The 16,554-nt window shown below is 35.1% G+C and overlaps 1 pseudogene; it reads right to left on the bottom strand.

The window, feature by feature from the left end:
- Positions 1-15,069, bottom strand: part of LOC100478944 — a 42,915-nt pseudogene extending 27,846 nt beyond the window's left edge.
- Positions 15,070-16,554: the final 1,485 nt, after the last annotated feature.

The following is a 16,554-nucleotide window of genomic DNA, read 5'->3' as shown; positions in this document are numbered from 1 at the left end:
TGACCTGAGCTGAAATCAAGAGTCAGATGCTTAACTGAGCCACCCAGGCACCCCTGGAAAACACAGTTTTGATATAAGTGACTTACAGTTAAACAAGTAAAAAAGTCCTCAAGGCTTTTCTTTTGTGGCTTCTATATGAATTTCCAAATAGCCAATATAGAATATAAGAAGCATTTCCAAATTTATTTGAATATGGATTTTATTTATCGCAGAGCACATCATTGGTCTAAATTTATTTGGAATATACTTTAAGAAATGCTGAATTTAAAAAAAGGATATGAAATGGAGCCATCAAAGATAAAAGGCATATACTCAACTTCTGGCTTGCCTAAGCCTAATCTAGTTTTTGACACTCTCTAACAGAAAAACATAGTAGTAAGGATTTAAAGAAAAATCATGAGTAACTGGAGACAAAATGCCTACCACTGGTAATAAGAGATAACCACTGAAAGAATAAATTTGTTTGCATTTGTTGTCATTCTGAAAACAGTTACCAAATATTATATATTCAGACACTGAATTTGGGGTTCCAAAGATAAGTAAAATTAATATGCCATATAATCCCTGCCCCCAGGGACCTCACAATCCAGTTGGGTGAGCAGGTGGAAGAAGGAGAGATATTTAAAGAGATCATTATCATCTACATTGTAGATTTAATATAAGAAGTACAAAACTTAAATCCATAAACTGTTTGTAAAAAATCAGTAAGATAAGTTTTACATAAAAAATTGTTTTCAAAAATATACTTTTAAGTTGTTTTAAAAGAACTACAGAAAGTGTAACAATCCTGAGTGACATGCATTCTCCTGAATAAAATGGTTATTCTATAAAAACTAGACTTCCTTTTTGCATGCTGCCAGTAATCTGTTTTACACTTTCCATAAAATCCTGTAAATCAAAATCAAGCCTCCTAACATACCCTGGAAGAGACAGAATTACAAATAATATACAAAGGCTAACAGCTGTTGCACCAGATTACCCTTCCTGAAAAATGTGATAATGCAGATCCTTTTCTTTCCTGACAGTCATTTAATAAAATAAAGTTCCCCCAAGTGAGAAGTGCCTGCCAACTAAGCAAGAAAAAAAGGTGTTATGTACTCCAACACTTTTTTTTTTCTTTTTCTGCTGTGTCAGGATCCATAAGGGAACATTCTAAAAATGACTTCCATAAATCCCTTTCTTTTGTTCACGTTTTTCCAAGCATTCTTGTTCTGTGTGATCTTTTTTTGGCTTGGTTCAATAAAGTTATTTGATAGGTTTGCCATTTGTTCTTTCAGGATTATCTAAAGATGTCATCTATGTACTCTTGTCATAATGTCCCAGAATCTGTCACCTAAAATAGATTAACAGCAGTTGGCTTCAATGGTTACGGAGCTCACTTTGCATTTTGTCTCTAGAGAAGTTGAAGTAGAAAGCAGGAAATTTGGTAATTCTTGGGGAATTAACATAAACTATTGTGTTGAGAAGAGATTGCAGCAATTAGTGTGCTCTATAAATATAAACAACTGAGTTCCGAAAAAGGCATAAAATTAAATAGTAATATTGCTGTTGAGCAATCCAAGAAAGAGGACATTTGGTTTATTATTTTTAAATATATAATTCAAATGTATAGTTCTCAATATATTTTGAGGTAAAATCCAAGAAATGAAAATCCAGTCTTTGGAGTTCTAAATGTTTTTTAGAAGTGTTAAACCATGAGTTTATTTTTTTTCATTTATTACTCAAAATTTTATCTTATTAAAAAAATCAAAAATAAAGAAGTCAAGTACAATAGAAACCCATTGATTTAAGTAAGGGAAAAATCCAGAGTTAATGAATGTGGAAGTGCAGATACCTCTTCAAGATCTTGATTTCAGTTCCTTTGAATATATACCCAGAAATGGCATCGCTGGATGATATGGCTCTTCATTTTTTAATTTTTTGAGGAAACTCCATACTGTTTTCCATAGTAGCTGCCCTGTTTTATAGTCCCAGCAACAGTGCACAAGGGTTACAATTTTCCCACATCCATACGAATACTTGTTACCTTTAGTTGTTTTTTAAATAGCAGCCATCCTAACATATGTGAGGTTTTGATTTGCATTTCCCTGACGATTAGTGATATTGAGCATATTTTCATATACCTGTTGACAATTTGTATGTCTTCTTTGGAATATATCCATTAAAGAGTGGGAAATGTCAATATCCCACTTTTAATAATGAATGAAACATCCAGACAGAAAAACCAATAAGGAAATAGTGGACTTGAACAACTCTGTAGATAAAATGGACCTTAATAGAAATATCCAGAACTTCCCGCCCAACAGCAGTAGAGTACATAGTCTTTTGAAGCTTACATGGAACATTCTCCAGGATAGATCACCTATTAGATCACAAAATATGTCTTTCATTTAACTTTATAACATAGACTTTTCATCATGTTAGTCTTCAGAATTACCTAAATTTTTCTCTTCTGACAGATTTTCAAGTAGCTTTACATTTTTACTACAATAATTAACCTAATACTGAACATCATTGTACATATACCACCCTTTTCTTAAATTAGTTGCTTGGAATTGATTCTTTGAGGTAGATTCAATAGCTTAAACTCAGGAAAATTTTATGTGATAGATGATTAACAAAATTTTGTACAAAACTTTGTGATCACACACTCTATAGCAAAACTTTTTAGACTCTGATCTTATTCTTCATAGGACATAATTTTTTGATTATTGGTCAACATTTTCTTACAATACTGTTTTGAAAATAGGGTTTATATATTAATTTAAATGTATTTAATTAAATATTAATGATTATCATAAATTGAATGCTCACTGTATGCCAGCCCATCAGATTGTTTTATGAGTTAGTTTTGATTATTCCTATTTTACAGATGAGAAAACTAACTTTCAGAGAAGTAATGGGAATTTTCAAGTTTTCAGACTAGAATCACCTTAGCTTAAGGTATATAGGTATTTAATTATCAATGGAATGTCTTTTCTCTTCACTCGGAAACTAAGTCTAACTTTCCCCTTGATTCCAAGTTCTTTTAGGAGGACAACTGTACCCTACCTTAGAGTCAGCACTCAGGTACCCCAGGCAGGTAATGGAATTCTTTCATCCCTCCTTATACTTATGTCTTAATAACCAACGCAGTACTTAAATTCCATTAGATCTGGAGTTCTATTTTCCATCCCAACTCCAGGAAGAAACACATTATGTATAACCTAAAGTGGTTTGATTTTAATTCCAATTGCTTACCTACTCTGATTTATAAATTTTCTAGTCTTTTTATCACTGTTTTTCTCCCTGTCCAGGACTTATATTTAGTTATTGCTTAATTCTCATATACAAATTCTTGCCATGCTTACTACCTATTGCTTGCCACCATATTCTTAGAGTATTTTGCTCTGTCTAAATAAAATTTGTCTCTTTGGGGTGCCTGGGTGACTCAGTCAGTTAAACGTAGACTTGGTTTCAGCTCAGGTCATGATCTCAGGGTTGTGGGAAAGAGCCCCACATCCACTCTATGATGAACATGGTCTGCTTGAGATTCTCCCTCTCTCTCTACCCCCTCCCCTGCTCATGCTGTCTCTCTCTAAAATAAAATAAATAAAATCTTTTAAAAAACTTTTGTCTCCTTATCTGTGTCTGGGTTGGCTTCACAGCCTCTCTATCCCAAAATCAAGCTCCAGTTCTCATCCCCAAGGGGACTACCCCACCCCAACACTTTGTACTGCCTCATATTATACGGTTTACCATATTTCAGAGAAGAAAAGGGTTTTTTTTCCTATTTGTGCTAGATTCCCAAATTTAGTCTTTAAAATTAACTTTACACAATAGCTAAAAGATTCTCTTTGAAAAAAATAAAGTATGTATTTCTTATCAATTCCTCCTGTTACTACTGATGTGTATACTAATACTTCTAGGAGATAGTTAAGTGTCATATGGATTTTATAGTTCCAGGTAGATCTTTGATAACCACAGTATCCTTCTTCCCTCTAGAAGTCAATATAGTCAATAATGCTTAGTCTATGATCTTTGATTGCAGAATTTGGTCCAATGGTATCACAACTGCCCAAGGGACCAGGTAAAAAAATATGTGAAAAATCCACTTATCTTACTACCTCTACCCCCTGCTGCAATGCATCTCCAATGTGTAACACCCTTATCTCACAAATATTTTCATACTTGGGTCCTTCTGCAAGAAAGAAAAGTAATGTAGGGAGAGGCGCCTGGGTGGCTCAGTTGTTAAGCGTCTGCCCCGGCTTGGGTCATGATCCCAGTGGGATAGCACCCTGCATCAGGTTCCCTGCTCGGCGGGAAGCCAGCTTCTCCCTCTCCCATTCCCTCTGCTTGTGTTCCCTCTCTCTCTGTCTCTCTCTCTGTCAAATAAATAAATAAAAAATCTTAAAAAAAAAAGTAATGTAAGGAAAACATTAACATTATTGATATCACGGACCCCTCCTCCTGTGATACACTGATTTTTAAAAGAAGTGAAAAAACTGGAGAGCTATATTTCACCATAAAAAGTCAACATTATTACAGAATTCATAATTTATATGATGTGGTCTAGCAGGCCAATTTGAAATAAATGTTGGAAGGTATTAACTCTATTTTAAAAATTACACCCATTCAGTTATTCAATTATTTGCAACATAGTTTTATTAAAACAAGAAGCATGTACTAACTGAATAAGAGGCTTTTAAAGGAATTGTAGGGGATTTTTTAATTAATTAAAATAAATTTTAATGCTGTATAAATGATCATATATTTCCTTTCCTTTCCACAATCTCTGCAAATGCAGTTAATATGGTCTTAATAAAATAGTTTATTTTGCCAAATACATTTTAAGACTAATTTCTGTATTTATAATTACAATAGGATACACTTCCCTGATCACTTCATCATGAAGTCTCATATATGTGCTGTGTTGAAAAAATTAGGATAAAAGGAAAATCAATTAGTATTTTTCATGTTTCCTCATATCCTTTAATGAATACTCATTGGCCAGTCAATAACCCCTAGAAGTCAAGATTTTACAAGGTCTGTTCTCAGTTTACCTCTTCATTCTTCAGTGAATTAATCCTATAAATGAATCCTGTGTTCAAGCCAGAATTGGAATAACTCAATATTCCCTGAAGCAACCATAAGCATTCCTGCCTCACTAGAATGCCAACGTCACCTCAGCCTCTCTAAATTCTAATTTAATTCTAATTTAAGCATTTTTAATTTTTTATGAGTCACATGGGTAATCTTGACTACCTGCAGAATGCTACGGTCTCTGTCACTAGAAAAAACACACATAAAGGCACACCAACATTTTGCTTGCAATATCCTGAGTCTGTTCCTTTACATTAGGAACATCTAGCCTACCAGATATGCCACTTCTTCATGAAATCTTTATTTTGGGCAATGTCATATAATGAGGAGTATATTAGGAAGTGATAGAAAATTTCATGTTTCCCATCTCTGCGATTAACTTGGATAAGTCATTTTACCATCTTGTCTCACTTTTGTGTATACAATAAGAGTCAAAGTATATTATCCATGAATTGCTATCCAACTTTCAAACCCTACTTTTGAGATCCACGTTCAAAATATAATAATGGGATGCTATGTTTCTGGTTGTCTCTGTATTTTCATTCACTAATTAATTTAACTCATATTTATTGAGAGCTAACTTGTCATCAGACACTGTAGTAAGATATTTTGATATTAGCTGAATGAGTTACAGAAAACTCTAAAACTTATTAGAAGATTTTAGTAAGCTAGACATATATTCTAATCCATTTGCACCTAAAAGCCAACCTCATTACTTTGGCTGAATACCAGAATCTAATTTCTTTCAGTTCCTGCTCTCATGGGCCGCCAATAAGTCTTCAACAGCCATCAACCTCTCCACCACTATTACATGTTGAGCAATCAGACTTTCTCATAATTAAAGGTAAAACATCAAGGAAAAGCTCTTATGGTTTGTTTTATTATTATTTAATCATATGTTTTCAAATTTTTTTTTAAAGATTTTATTTATTTGACAGAGAGAGAGACAGCCAGCGAGAGAGGGAACCCAAGCAGGGGGAAGTGGGAGAGGAAGAAGCAGGCTCCAGTGGAGCAGGGAGCCCGATGCGGGGCTTGATCCCAGGACTCTGGGATCACGCCCTAAGCCGAAGGCAGACGCTTAACGACTGAGCCACCCAGCTGCCCCTCAAACCTTTTTATATTTAAAATTACATGTTTGTTGTAAACTACAAACAACTTATTGATCTTTGTATTCTATATACTTTGTATGTAATTGATGATCAATAGGCATTCACTTATTTGAATTGTATTACTTATCCCAAATACATTCCTGTCAATTGTAATATCTAGTATTTCACAGAGCAAGAATTAATATTGCCAATTTGGACCATCCAATTCAAGCAGCCTCCAAGAAGAAAGATAAGTTATTTATCATTTAACCTACTTGCAACCCTCCTCAAGTTGATGCTTCTTGGTACTTTGTAACAACTGTTGTGTCTTGAATAACTACTCTATCATGTACTTTATACATATTTATTAAGTTTATCATTAGTTCAACAAATAATTGATTGCCTACTCTGTGAAAAAGATAGCTCTAGACTTTGAGAACACAGAGATAAGGCATCTTTGATTCTCAAGGAACTTCATTCCAGTGAGAGAAACAAACAATAAACACGTTCATAAATGAGCAAGATAATTTTAAAAAATAGTATATACTAATGAGAAAAACAGAAACTTATGGTGATACCATAGATTGACTCAATAGGGGAGGATTCTCTGAGAAGATAACAGTAAGCTTAGAATTGATTGACAAAGTTGACCATGGGTAAAGAGAGGGCAACATCTTCAAAATACAGAACAAAGTACAGTGTGGCTGATGTTTGACTTTCTAAGAGCAGTTGCAGTAGATCACATTCAAAGATGTATGTAGGAGCCAGAAAAATGTGGCCCCTCTAGGATAAATATGAAGTATATATTGACAAATCAGGAATTCCCTATTATATAATTTAACTCTCAATAGTAGGTATCCTTCTTCCCATTTTATAGGAAAGGAATTTGAAATTTAGAGGCTTTGTATAACTTAGCCAGAGAGTAAAATGATGGAGTTGGTGTTTGACAAGAAAGGATTCTGTTTCCAGATACCGTATTAATCCCACTATACTACCTGCCCTGATCATGTTTTCCAATTCTTGATCATGGCCCCTTTTAAGGACTACAATATTCTCCTTCTCCTGTGCAATCCATCCCCAAAGTTTCTTCCCTCCACACAGATGTGCCAGTTAAATTTTTGAAATCTCCCTTGACTAATTTTTTGGTACCGATGGTGAAAATCCTCCCATACTGCTTCCTCTTGGATTATTAACTAAACCTAATGACCCCTGATATTGTGTGGCCCTTAGGCTTCACTTTAGCCCGGCCCTGTGCTGTACCAACTGGGGCAGCCTACCTCGGATTCTTGACTTATAGCTAGAAAGTTATTAACCTTCTCCAGAGAGAAAAATAAAACATTTTTTAAAAAACAAACAAAAAACCATGTTGGAGATATTGTTTTTGGATTACAATATTCAAATAGTGAGTAAGTCAAAAAGAAAGCAGAGAACAAGAAAGAAATTTTGTTATAAACAGAAAAGAACTTTTAAACAGATGGAATCTTTAATGAGTAGGATGATAGAATCTAATCAAGTTTTGCTAAACAAGATTGAGCAGCTAAAAAACCAAACTCGATTCTGTGTTGCTAGACTCCAGGGTCGGTGAATTCTGAAGGAGGAGATGATTTGATTGCATTTATGAAAATATGGATTCCTAAGTTACTGAAGACTGATGCAGAGAATGATTAAATTAGAGTAAAAGGGCATTTTCGATGCCATGGAGAACTTTAATAACGTAAGAAAACAAGTGGCTCCAACATTTAAAATCTCTGATAACAAAAAAAGTACATAGATATTTCCAAAAAGGACAGATAAAACCACTTTTAAAGTTGTCATTCATTTTGCCAGTCTTACAAGAGCAGGTAAATGAAAGATAAATCTTCCACTTATTTGTGCTTTAAAGAAAATAGCTATGATAAACAGGGAAATCCTTAAGTAAGAGGTTCTGCATTTTTTTTCTGTTGCACCTTATTAAGACCTGCAGTAGTAAGATTCAACAGCAGTGGAAAATACACAAAGTGACCTTAGTCCAATTGGTCACCTATTCAGAATATTAACTATCATGTATATATGTCTCATTATGTGCCAGGACTTTGATTTTTTATCACAACTTTTTGAGGTGTTATCATTAGTTCCAATTTACAAATGAGGAAACTGTGTCACAAACATGTTAAATATCTTGCATAAAGTTAGATAGCAGTAAATTATGGAACATAGATTCCAACCCAAGAAGTCCAGCTCAACATTCTGTGCCCTTAACTAGTATATTTCGCCACAGATAAAGAAAGGCATGTAACAGGTAGCATAACATGCAAACTTCCATTATTCAGTTTAACCTTAAAGCACAACTTTATGCTCTCACTACAACCTCAATCCATCTTCTCAAGTTAACTATATCTGTTATACAAGCTTTATGGAGTTGCACTGCTCTCTTTCACTAGTTCATCTTTACTTCTGTCCAAGTCAAAACCTAAGACTGTTTCTGTTCATTCTTTCTGGTCATTCTAAGGTAGGGTCTTTTTTGTCACCCAAAGAATTACAGCAATTTCCAGATCAACCTGTAAGAGAAACATTCCTGAAGAATCCTAGTCTTCCTACCAGATCACTGGTTCCGTCATTCTATTATCCCTAATTATTATCCTGGGTGAAAATTTCTCTTTCTCTCTAGCAATTTCTTTAAGTCAGTAACCATATAGCTCAAGATAATAGTCTAGAAGTTCTTTCCACCTTTAGTTAATCTGATCATTTTGATATTTCTACTGTAGTTCAATAAAGTCGTCTCATTACCTTGACCTTCCTAAGAGCTCCTCCCATGTTACTTCCAAGTAGACCGTGTTCGTTCTAATATCATCTCTTTCCTTAAATCATCTCCAGTTCCAACTGCACTACCTCCCACTCTCAAAAGTATGACTAAAAAGCCAATTTGGAAATTCTATGACCCTGAGCTTTTTAAAATTTCTGCATCCATCATGGAAACAATTTTTACCCACTCTCATTTCCTCCAAGCATAATGGTTTCAGTGACGCAGTCACAATTTTCCTCTCTATTCCCCCCTCGCTCCTTTTCTACAGCCCAGTCTCACATTTCTTTACCATCTTCAACATCAGGACTCCACTTCACCTCTCCTGGCTTTATTTATTTATTTTTAAAAGATTTATTTATTTTTTTTAGAGAGAGAGCAGAAGTGGGAGGGGCACAGGCAGAGAGAATCTCAAGCAGACTCTGCACTGAGCCACTGAGTACATTTTTTCCCTGTCTCAAAAAACACCTCTTCACATACTTAAAGCAAGTCTTCTCTTTTTTTTTTTTTTTAAATTTATTCGACAGAGATAGAGACAGCCAGAGAGAGAGGGAACAGAAGCAGGGGGAGTGGGAGAGGAAGAAGCAGGCTCATAGCAGAGGAGCCTGACGTGGGGCTCGATCCCGTAACGCCGGGATCGCCCTGAGCCGAAGGCAGACGCTTAACCGCTGTGCCACCCAGGCGCCCCAAGTCTTCTCTTTTTTATCAATTTCATCCTTTTCATCTTTGTCAAATTTGCTCTGGCTAAATGAATGCTAACTTGTCAATGCTTCCATTAAAATAAGTTATAGAGAAGTGAGTAGCTTTCCACTGCTTCAGAAATGTATATACCATCACAAAGAGAAATCAGATGGGGAGATGTATTTACTGTTGTATCTTCAGTGTTTAGAATAGTCCCTAAGACACAGTAGATAATAAAAAAGAAATTAAATAAATAAATGAATAAACAAAAGAGTATATGTCAAATGTGCTATATTTAAATCTGAATATAATGGAGTAATTATCACTGTGCCTGCACACCATGCTTTTATTTACAAAGCCAAATATTGAATTAATTTTTATAATAGTCTTATTACAGTTTGTTGTTTACTAAAGTCTCTAGGTTTTGGCTAGGCTGGATTCATTCCATTATGAATTTAATTGTAACTTCACTTATCTTGTGTTTATGCAATGTTTTAAAAACTCACATGTAGGTTTTATAGTTTTCCTGTTACATTCCTTTTTTTTAGATGTAGCCCACCTTATTATTCAAAATCTTTCTGAATCATAATGCATCACATTAGAGATTCCTAGCTTTGCATCTTCCACCTGTTTGATTCAAATGACATCATAGGCATATGGTATAGAGAAATGCTATTTGTTGTGTCTATATTCCAAGCATTGTGTCAAAAAAATTGCACAGAGCTTTTCCTAACACATCTACTCCCTCTGGTATATTCCCAGAAGTTCCTCCCATGCTGTTGATAAGCTGCCATGTATGTCTTTATATAACTACTGATTAAAACATGACATTCTGCACAAGTCAAGAAATCCTATCCTAATCATTGATTCAGACATTCATTGATCTAATAAATATTTAACGAGTGCTCACTGTGTGCCAGGCACTTTTGTGGTGTCAAGGTTATTCTATTTTAAAAAGTCCTCACCCTTGTGGGAGAGACAAATAAACATACAATATGGTGGCATATTCTGTTACATTCTATATAGAAAAATAAACTGTGGTAATATGAATTGAGTATGAAAGTACCTATTTTAAATAAGTGGTGAGGAAAGAACTTCTTAAGGATTCAGAAACCTAAATGAAGTGAAAGAAAGCCATGTAAATACCTAGGTGAAGAGGGACAGCAAGACTTTGGGGTGAAATTATGCTTGGTCTATTCAAAAAAAAAAAAACAAGAAGAAAGCCAGTGTAGCTGAATCAGATACCCAGAATGAATCAATCTATTATTCAACACATGTTGGCTATGACCAAAACAAGTCGTCACTTATTCTTATAATCTTACTATCACCTAACTCATATTTCTTCATTTTATGGGCAGAGAGACTAAGAAATAGTGTTAAAGGTCTTTCTTGATTCCAGATACATGCTATTTCTAATGTTGTTGGGTATGGTAACTCATGGACTTCCTAAGTCTCCTTACCTTCTAAACCAACCTGAACAGGGGTTTATCCAGTCAATTATTATTTCTATGTCATTCTACAAGCCCTTATTTCTTTGTTCTGCTAAAACTGTATGCTGGCTAACTTCCCACTAATCCTCAATGTTATTTAAATATTTCTAAATGATTTACTATAATGTTATCAATAGCAGCCATTCTAAAATCTCTACAGCTTAAGGTTCCATGACAACATCCCAGTTGAGGTCATTCAAAAAGTATTGTTTTCTCAACACTGACCTTTCTCACCAATAAGATTTTTGACTACTTGCTCATTATCACTTTTTCCCTAGCTTTCTCAGTTTGCACTCCACTGCCCTCACATACTGATAAGTTTAATTTTCCACAACTGACTATGATTTTAGAGAGGTATAAGACTACCAGATTTAGATTTAGAAGAAATTTTTATTGCCGACTTCATTAGCTCCAAGAAATTGAAAGGTAATGTCTCTGTATGTCAATTTCTTCATCTGTAAGTTGGAGATGATAATAGTTTCTTGCATGGACACTTAGAATAACCTTAGAATACCTCTTTCTCTTGTTCAATATTCTTCCTTTTTTAATCTGAGTGATTCCATACCTAATAAACATTGTCTCTATTATACTGGAACTACAAGGTCTGTGCCTTTGCATAGATTGCAAAGTGTCCAGAATACTTTTGCCTCAACTTATCTCTCCCCTTTCTTTGTAAATGGCTACATGTTTTTCCATACATAGCTCCAGGTTGTAGGACTTTGTACAAGAATCTATTATTATATCTTATCTGTCTTTCCCATGGGACTGGAAGATAATCGAGGACTGGAACTATTAATTATTTATATTTGTGTCACATTAAAACAACCCTAGAATAAAGTAGGATATAAATGATAAAGACGACACATTTACAACTTACAAGCACACCTCCATAATATCTATTTAGAGTGAAACAGTTTGGCAATTAATTTTAGATCCTAAGTTGTAGGGGTGCCTGAGTGGCTCAGTTGGTTAAGTGTCTGCCTTTGGCTCAGGTCATGATCTCAGGGTCCTGGGATCGAGCCCTACATCAGGCTCTCTGCCTGGCAAGGAGCCTGCTTCTCCCTCTCCCTCTCCCTCTGCATGCTGCTCTGTCTAATGGTGCATGTGTGCTCACTCTCCCCCTCTCTCTGTCAAATAAATAAATAAAATCTTTAAAAAAAAAAGATCCTAAGTTTTAAAGCAAAATTTCATGGATTTAGATTCCACCTCCACCGCCTCAGAGCTGTTACCTAGGAAAAGTTATTTAAGATCTTTGAGCCTCAGTTCTCCAATCTTTAACATTGGTTTATAAGTATTTTTACATCACAGCATTGTGGAGAGAATACAAGTACCTATAGAACACTTGGTTATTTAAAATCTTAGATATTATTCTTTTTTTTTTAAGATTTTATTTATTTATTTGACAGAGATAGAGACATCCAGGGGGAGAGGGAACACAAGCAGGGGGAGTGGGAGAGGAAGAAGCAGGCTTCCAGCGGAGGAGCCTGATGTGGGGCTTGATCCCCAGAACGCTGGGATCACGCTCTGAGCCGAAGGCAGACGCTTAACGACTGCGCCACCCAGGCACCCCATAAAATCTTAGATATTATTCTACTTCCTCTTCATATATATATTCTTTTAGTGTCTAGAAACGTGTCTTGTACGTATCAGGGGCTCATAGTTATCCACTGCGTATAGCAGTGTCTGCAACATGGTACACAATCCATAAATGTTACTGAATGATGAATGAATAAATGAAGTACTACCTTTCTAAAGTGAATTTCACAGAAGTTTTACTACAGAAAAAACTAAAAAGCACGAGTATAAAGTAACTTGTCTGAGAATACAAAGCCAGCAAGTAAAAATTATAACTTAACTTTTTAAACATTCTAATTTTACAAAGTACTTGTTAATACACTGTATTTTCATAATCAATCTGTGTGTATTTTAAGTAAATAAAAGTAAAGAGAAGAAAAGAAATACAAGAGATTAAGAGAAGGAAAAATATATTCAGTGTAATTACAGTTTATTAACCAATTTGGGCAAGATTATAAATTTTGCTAACTCTTAACCAAATTCCTATTCATGATTTAAGAATTATGATGCTTCCCTTGACTCTTACTACTCCCGCAGTGCCCTCATTTTTACTGATCCAAGCACATACTTGGCACTCCTTCCATAGCAAACCTACCCACTATTACTTCTAACTGTTTGTTCTATCTGGATGCAGAGTGTGTAATTCAAAGAGAATCAACTACATGAAATATGGTCTAATTAATATTTATTGAGAGTCCCTAAGGTGCATCATTTTCTAAATGAAGAATGATTTGTTTTTATTTAACAACAACATGACATAATTTAATCTGGAAGTGTAGTTGGAAGCTCCTACAAGGAGTAATTAGAGAAGAATGAATGTATAAATGACCATGCAGGCTTTTGCCTTTGGGAGGGAGAGATCTGGATGGCACACACAATCAAAAATGAAACAAAGAGTTGGTTTATTTTCCCTTTATATTCTAAATCCAAACTTAATGGTTTGAACACTAATAATCTAAGTTAATGAGAATTTCACAGAAGAATTCTATATAGTGTATGCTGACATCTGTAAGCACCATGAACTGGCCAAAAAAGCAAGAATATACTGAAAATTTTTAGCAACTTGAATAAAGAAACCCTTTACACAAAGGTGTTCATCCTGAGTAATGAAATAAAACTTATACTGACTTTTACTCCCTGAGCAGATCACTGACAAAAGACAGATCACTGGCAAAAGACATTCAGGGAGACCAGAATGTCTTTCAGGAGAGCTAGGAAGAATAATTCTACCAACCAAGTTGAAGTCTCCTTGGCAGTTATGTTATCCCATCTTGTTTATAGCTGTGGTCTATGAATTACTGCAGATGACACCTCCAGTGTAACAAGTTACCAACAAAAAAATTGGCAGAACAAAGCCAACAGACCAGATATGTCAGTTATTGCAGGATAAAGGACTGTATGGTACCACAGCATCTGCTGGAGTGTGCATTGTTCTAAGGCTCTCACAAACATGGTGGACACTACAATGGTTTGCACTGCTGAACCAATCATCTCTGAGCAAATAATGACAATCTGAAGTGAGTTTTCAGTAGCTTCTAAATTCATTCTTTTCATTGTTTGTATCTCTCTCCATACAGATACCCTCTGCTTAGGTGCTAAAATCCAGGCTTTTCATGCCCCTTAACTGAAGTGTTCCTGCTAATTGCTCTCCTTCTGGAGGTGGAAATGTGTACCATTTTCTTATTTTTTCCTTATTATTATCAAAACTCATCTCTGCTGTCTCTACCCTCCACACCAGATCTTCCTTACTTACTTCTTTATAGTGGGCATGTTACAAAACTGTGTGTCTCAAACTGTAGCAACATCAGAAAAACCTGGAGGTCTTGTTAAACACACATGGCTGAGAGTCACTCCCCAAGTTTCTGATTCAGTAGGCATTTCCAAGTTCCCAGGTGATGCTGAGGATTCTTCTGGTCTGGGGACCATCTTTGAGAACCACTGACACCATGACTTTAATACTTAGTCATTAAAAGATAATGGTAACAGCTCGAGGTCCCTTCAAAGGTATTATTTTTTTGTAATATTAGATAATGTAATTAATATAAATGGCCACATCTCTCAGCACATGGAAGACTGCCTAGCACATAACAAATTTCCATAATGAGAAGTTTGAAGATTATAAAACATTTTCATAGCCTGCACATGCTGGGCTCAAAACAGTTAAACAATAAATCTCAGACTGCACATTCTAGAGAAATCTTCGAGTGTGCAGCCCAGTAAGTGTCCTAAAGTCAATGACTTCTACACAGCAGGGAAAGCTTTCTCAGGTGGTGACCAACCTGAAAGCTATTCACTTACAGCCAACATCCAAAACAATCCAGATGACCTTTTCCTTGCTAGAGAAGGATGTAACCCCTGGCTTACAGGCAGGCATTTTGCACAATAACTATTAAAAGAGAACAAACATTCTTAAAGCTGCAGCCTCCCGAAAATCTATTCCAGACCAAATTAGAAACAGTGAGAGGCAGAGCAATAGAAATCCATAAATGTGGAAGATGCAGTTTAGGAAAATGCTGATAGAGGCCCTAAATGTAGCTTAAACCCTAGAACAAAAATAAGCCCATTTTGATTCAACAGGTGTGATGCAGGAATGGCATAAGCACAGAAAATCAGCAGGGCGACAAATGAAAGAGTTTCAAAAAAAAAATTCCATTTGCCACAATGACTATTCTTTACTGTTGAGGTAAAGGATATACAAAATTATATGTAATTTGAAACATACATGCTTAAATTTACTATATATAGAAAATTCATCACTTAGGTGTTATTAAAGAAATTACTTCTGAACACTAAGTGAGCAAAGTATTATTCCTTAAGGATTAGTGTTATAACAAGATATATTTCTCTCCTGGAAGCACAGCATTGCATTTTGGTCTTCAACACTCAATCCTGTGAACTCATCAATGATATGCCCATGTTACACATAAAAAAGGAAATTGAGGCTCAGAGCTGAGACTTGAATTCAGGTCATTTGAGTACAAACTCAGAATGCGTTTCATATCTGTAGCTATCTCCTTTTGGTATCTTGCAGTTAAAGTCCTAGTAATTATTTAATGGAATCCTACAGCATAATCTAGGAGAAACATATCAAAAATTATCTACTGCAAGTATTCTAACAAGGTCTATTCTTCAGACAAAATTACACTCTATGTGATTCTGAAGCAAGTATTTCATCAAATGCCACCTCCTCTTTGGTCAACCACTTTAGTTTGGAGGATAATATCAACTTTAGTAGCAGCATTTGAATACAAAGAAAATGTATTACAAAAATGCAAGTGAATATTTTTAGATTAATAAGCCCACCACTCTGCATAGCCTATGTTTTACCACATCTCTTCTTATTTTAATTTTTGAGGAGTATTTAATTATGAAAATCTTTCTAATAATATTAAAAATAATTTAAAAATCAGTATGGAGACAGTTTTACAATTACATCACTGACATCCACAAAAGCCTACATCACATGAAATTCAGCACCTTGGGGTCTGAAGGGGACTTATCCAGCATTTACTTCAACCACCCATCAGAATACAGTGGAAATGGAAAATTTGAACTCGGGTTGACCTGAATCTGAATTCCAACTCCAGCACTTATCAGCAGTTGAATGTCAACCTCTCTGAGGCTTGGTGTACTCATCAGTAATCAGGATTGTAGAAACAGATATTTCTTGAATAACTCAACTAACATACATATCAATTATTCCCTCTTCATGGAATCTATTTTATATTTTGCATTTATAATAATATACAATTTGTTTATTTGTTCACTTTATTACTTGTCTCCTGTACTAAAATGAAAGCTCCATGAAGTTAGGAACCACCTATGTCTGTTTCACCACTATATTCCCCATGTTGAGCAC

The sequence above is a fragment of the Ailuropoda melanoleuca genome, chromosome 9 (genome assembly GCF_002007445.2).
Source record: "Ailuropoda melanoleuca isolate Jingjing chromosome 9, ASM200744v2, whole genome shotgun sequence".
Classification (NCBI taxonomy): Eukaryota; Metazoa; Chordata; class Mammalia; order Carnivora; family Ursidae; genus Ailuropoda; species Ailuropoda melanoleuca.
This window is presented reverse-complemented; position numbering and strand designations above follow the sequence as displayed.